Genomic DNA, 6,317 nt, shown 5'->3' with positions numbered 1-6,317 from the left:
CTATCTTCTAATTTTACCGTTTCTTTTTCTAACATTAAATTTAGATTGTCACCTATTTTCTTATATCTTCTTCCTAGATTAGAAAATATTATCTTTATTTTTAATCCGTCATAGTTTTCATATTTTTTTTCATCTATTGCATATTCTTCCTTATTTATTTATAGATTGTGTTGAAGTTTATATTCTAAACTTTCTATTTGTATTTCTAGATATAAAATAGTTTTTCTCTATGCTATTATAGATTTTTTTACAAATTCATGCGAATATGTTGTTATTAAGTCTATTTTGCCTATGTTCTAATTCTTGTCTTTTCGCTATAATTATTTTAGTAAGTTTTTCTTTATATTCGTTATTCTCGCTATTCATTGTATCTTTAAATATTGAATATATTTATATTCTATTTAGATATATTATCTATTAATTGATCTAATTTTGTTATCAGTTTTCGTGATATTAAGTTGTTTATATTCCGGATTATTAATTTATTTAATTTTCTTTTTATTTTTCTTAACTTTCTACTAGTATGTTTCTTACTATGTTTCTTATTATCCATAGCTTGTTTCTCCTTGAACATATCATCAAATCAGGTTTATCCAAATGCCCAATAGTCTCCCCAAAACAACGCGTCCAAACACATTTTAATATTGATGTACATACAAAAGGTCAGAGGTTAAAAAAGTGGCACTCGGTACTAGTTCAACTGCAAATATGGCCTTAGAGGGGGAGACCACTATAGGAGGGGGACAAAGTGTCATGGGACACAAAGTTAGAAATAGGATGTTTGATACAATATATGAATCCTTTTCTTTAAGCAATAGGAATATCTTAATCAGAGCAATAGGCATATCTAAGTCATGAATTTAAATTGTGGTTCAATTAATGTCAAACTCAATATCTTCCGGCATGAAGGAATCATGCAAGAAACTAATGGAAAAATGAAGGATAGTTTCTTGGACCATAGATCCTTCTAATTGCAAAGAACTTATTTTACAGCAAGTAACAAAGATAGACTAGATACCAAAAGTTTTGGAGAATGCAAAAAAACTCGCACAGTCTATTTATAACCATGATATTGTCCTAAAGCTTTTAAGAAACGTGTATCCCGATGAACTTGTAAAGTCTTCAACGATAAGGCAATTTTTGCCCTTTTTGTCTCTAGCAAACAATGTATCATAGGACCACTTAATTAGGATGTTTTATTCTTCTGATTGATGTACCCCTATCCTGTCTTCTACAAGTGAGGGTAAAAGAAAGTCAAAATGGTTCATTAAGTAGAAGCAAAGATTGAGGTATGCCAATTAGAGGACTGAAACTGCCTAATTAAGTGTTCTTTCTAGGATATAATATTTTATAGAGACAAAAACTACACAATTGACGTTATCTTTGAAGACTTTACAAGCTCATCGGGACAAGCATCTCTTGGAAGCTTTAGGACTGTAGCATCTCTGTAAATAAATTATACCAATGTTTTTTCCTTCTTCAAAACTTCTGGTATCCAATCTATCTTCATTAATTTTTGTGACATAAGTTTCATGCAATGGGAATCTTTTAGTTCCAAAAAACTATTTTGTGTTTTTCCATTAGTTTCTTGCCTACTTTTATCATGTATTTAGATATCGAGTATGCAACTATTTGGACAATAGTTTCAGTTGCTTATTTAGGTATACCCCTTTTCGTTGAGCAATAGGTATATTTGAACCAAACAATGCTTTGTTTCTCCTTGAACATATCATCAAATCAGGTCTATCCAAATGCCCAATAGTCTCCCCAAACCAACACATCCAAACAGATTTTAATATTCATGTACGTACAAAAGGCCAGAGGTTAAAAAGTGGAACTCGGTACTAGTTCAACTGCAAATATGGCCTTAGAGGGGAAGACCACTATAGGAGGGGGACAAGGTGTCATGGGACACAAAGTTAGAAATAGGATGTTTGAAACAAGATCTGACTCCTTTTCTTTAAGCAATAGGAATAAATTAATCAGACCAGTAGGTATATCTAAATAATGAGTTTAAATTATGGTCCAATTAATGTCAAACTCAATATCTTTTGGCATGATGGAATCATGCAAGAAACTAATGAAAAAATGCAGGATAGTTTCTTGGACCATAGATCCTTCTAATTGCAAAGAAGCAATTAACAAATATAGACTAGATACCAAAAGTGTTGGAGAATGCAAAAACACTCGCACAATCTATTTACAACCATATTATTGTCCTGAAGCTTTTAAGAAATGTTTGTCTTGATGAACTTGTAAAGTCTTCAAAGATAAGGTAAATTTTGCCCTTTGTTGTCTGTAGAAAACATTGTATCATACTTAATTAGTATGTTTTATTCTTCAGATTGGCATACCCCAATCTTGTCTTCTACAAGTAAGGGTAAAAGAATGTCAGAAATGGTTAATTAAGTAGAAGCCAAGATTGAGATACGCCAATTAGAGAACTGAATCGACTAATTAAGTGTTCTTTCTATGATATAATATTTTATAGAGACAAAAATGACACAATTGACCTTATTTTGACATAGTATTAGGCTAGAATAATTAGGAAAAGACCCAAAAGCCCTTTAGGAAAATAATTGCCGACCCCACTCACGGCCCAACCCACGGTCCGTTGGTCAGACCATAGACCGTTCGTGTTGGTTGTGGGTGAGATCAGAGACCACCAATTGTGGACCTCGATTGACGGACCACACCTACGGCCCGTGGACCATGACCGTAGGTCCCAATCTTGGCCTTCAAATTTCTCTAAGTCTAGGACTCACCTACTAGACCTTTTTACGACTCGTGCATTGAATGATGGACCATCCTGGTGAACCGTATAAAATTTACTGGAACGAATCATTTTTAAAAAATCAAATTTGCCAATCACGCCACCACCTACGGACCGTTGTCCCTCCTACGGGTCGTGGGTGACATCGTCTGTGCTAGCACAAGGTCTGTGAAAAATTGAAATTTCCTGTCTTTTCAAATTCGAGATTTTACAGACACTACCATAATTTCCACTATCTTATAAATCTTGTCAACATATTCTTTAGGGTCCTCATCAACTTTTGACTCATGGAACCCTGGGGATTCATGCTAGTAAAGTCTCTCACCCTTATCACCGTTGTACCCACATTTGGGTTCACTATAGTAATGGCCTCTCTATTAGCTTAGACCATCATAGCTTGAGTCAAAACTCTTTAAAGTTGCTTCCCCTTTCAGATTAAACAATTTAATTGGAATAGGACATAAATGAGAATGACTTTGTAGACATAGCCAAAACTTCCAGAACCAATCAGATTATTGTAGCTAAGCAAATTAGTTGCTTCGAGCAGTACATAGTATGAAATTCTTTCTCTTGTTGATATAGAGAATGAATAAGCTTGTTGAGAAACACTTTTACCTCTTTTGTACCTTATCCATACAAACGCAAAGGTATTAGGAACAAATACAAGTGCAATTAGATTCATATTTGACCTATGCTTTGATGAACTAAGACAAGGTGGGACGCTTAATCTTGAAGAACCACACAATGCTTCATTGTTGATTAAAAACTAACTCGATAGGTTCTTGAAAGGAACCCCAAGGGTATTTTACAATACAATTTGTTGACATAAACATTGAAATACTTTGAGGGATGTTTTTCCCAAGACATGGGAATAGTTTCCAATATATTATTATGAGAAAAAGTCTAGAAAAATCGAACCTACCATGTTTCTATTGAGTTAGGTATAGATCCTTGCAATTTATTGCCTCTCAAAAGAAAGGTGACCAAAAATTTGCAATCCTCCCATTTCTCTAGGAATTCTATTTGAGAATTGATTCATTGATAGATCCATATGTGTCACAACCTTTAGATTTCCAATTTCAGGAGGTAAATAACCAACAATGTTGTTTGATGATAAGTCAAGAACCACTAAATCTTTAAAATTTTCTAAGCTTGTTGTTATATTGGAACTCAAATTTGTTGGAACCCATATGTATCTTTATAAGGGAAGTGACATTCCCTAAAAAATTTGGAAGAGATCCTATAAGTTGATTTTTCACCAAAGTTAATATCACCCAAATGCCGCAATTTACGAATATTATCTCTAGTAAATCCTTTAAGTTTGTCGTCACTCAAGTTGAAGCGTTGAAGGTTTTGCAAGTCGCCAATTGTTCTGGGAATCGATCCAACCAAGTTGTTTCTGGAAAGATCGAGGTCTAATAAGCTACTTAAGTTTCCAACTTTATTTAGAATTTGGCCTTTTGATCTTGCAATTATGTGTGTAAAACAATGTAAGAGATGTGGAAGGTTCCATGAACTTTGAGAAAATGTTCATCCATGTCATTAGTTAATACTTTGGCTCATCTATGCCATTTTCATTTTAGAAAAGGCTCATTTATGGGCTAACCGTAACCTTATTTGATTTTGTAAAACTATTTAGTCCACGTGGTGAACGATGATTCACCCACATCATTTATTTTATTTTATTTTAAAAAAATCAGCCTAATTTCTTAAAACTCATTTGAATTCTTTTTTTATAAAAAAAAAAACAAATTATAATCCAACATGAAATACACATATTTTTATTGTGCAAGTTTACAATTTGGGTGTTTTTTTTATAAAAAAATAAATCAAATGTGTTTTCTTTGAAGTTTTCCTGTTTTTTTTTTTAAAATGACGTTGTTGAATCATCATTCACCATGTAGAAAAAGTGACGTGGTTTATCAAAATCAGACGGGTTTTTCGTTAGTCCATAATGGCAATGGCATGGATGAACCTTTTCTCAAGCGAAAATGACATAGATGAGTAAAACTTCTAATGGATGACATAGATGAGCTTTTCTCAGAATTCAATATCATATTTGAGTTTTTTCCCTATATTTTATTTACACTTTTTCAACGACATTCTACAAAACTGATTCCAAATATACTAAAATATATGTAAAAAATGAACAAGCATGCAGTCTAATGTAATTTTTCAATTTCCTTTAATATTATATCAATAATTTTTCTTTTGTTCAAGGGGATTCAATAATTTAATTTATTTTTTGTAGAAAAAAAATCATTTGTTCCCTAGTTATTCTAATTTTCCGTCAACGGGACTGATCTATTGAACCCCCTAGGCCCATTTAGCTCCTTCTCTCTCATACTCTCTATTGTTTTTGATTGTCATTAATCAAATATTTATAATTTGAAATTTATTTTAATGAATAAACAGATAATTAATTTTATAAGAGCTTTTTAAGTAGTTACTCCCTTTTGTCCATATTACATGTAGTCTAAACAAAATGAATGATTTTTTACTTTATCAAGTAGGTATCAAATTCTCATATTTTTAATAGGTACTATTATTTAATCAAGGATAATTTAATCAAATACCCCTTTTACTTTCTAGGGGTTAATGATTTTTTAAGGGGTACACAAGAATATATGGATAAAAAAAAAAGAGTAATTAAGACATTAATAGTAACATTAAATATTGATAAAATTCAAAGAATGACAATGTTCAAATCAGGAGGAAGATGAAACAACATCAATGGCACAACCCAAGGGCGAAGCAGCTCAAACAATATAATTCTTGTATTTAACTTCATGCACCACTGTGATCTCTTGTTTGGAATGCAGGCCTGTCAATTTTAGGTAAAAGAAGAAAGGTTAAAAATCATTACCTAAGTCTCACGCCTCAAAAATTAGCTATTTAGGTGGAAGAACCCAAATTTATTTAAGTGTCACGCCAGCTCCTTTCAACTAACATGGAGCACACGGGATCAAAACAATCACCCCCACTTGAATACCAACTACCTCATAGGTCATGACTGAGCCCAGTTGATCACGATTGACACCCTTTTTAAGTCCAAACCACCACTTAGAGCATTGGCCCCATGCGATGAACTCTGATACCATGTTTAAGCCTAAATCACATCTCAAAGCCTTAGCTACCACATACACTATCTCCCCATTCATTCGATGTGGGACACACATGATCATAACAAAACATCAATTGTCAATTCAAAATTAATTAAGAATTAACTTACCAAATCCATCAGCAAGCAAAGTGTATTCATACATCAAGTCCATGCATATAAAAGGTATGTTTCTCTCATCAAAGTTAGGAAATACTGATTTTTTGTCTCTTTACTTTGGTGTTGAAAGCAAGCTTTGCAGCATATAGGTATTGTATTGGTTTAGCTCTCACTACTAAAAAAACAGTGAATACCGACCTAAAGATTTTCGACCTCAAATGGAGGTCGGTATTTACAAGTAGTCGGTTTTTATGCAAAATAAAGCGGGAAAACCAAATCCGACCTCTGGAGGTCGGAATTTTTCCCGGAAAAAATGAATTACAA

The 6,317-nt window shown here is 32.9% G+C and overlaps 1 pseudogene; it reads right to left on the bottom strand.

Moving 5' to 3' along the window:
- Positions 1-6,317, bottom strand: part of LOC102588325 (apyrase-like) — a 68,223-nt pseudogene that overhangs the window by 27,725 nt on the left and 34,181 nt on the right.

The sequence above is a fragment of the Solanum tuberosum genome, unplaced genomic scaffold (assembly GCF_000226075.1).
Source record: "Solanum tuberosum cultivar DM 1-3 516 R44 unplaced genomic scaffold, SolTub_3.0 scf00448, whole genome shotgun sequence".
NCBI classification, from domain to species: Eukaryota; Viridiplantae; Streptophyta; class Magnoliopsida; order Solanales; family Solanaceae; genus Solanum; species Solanum tuberosum.
This window is presented reverse-complemented; position numbering and strand designations above follow the sequence as displayed.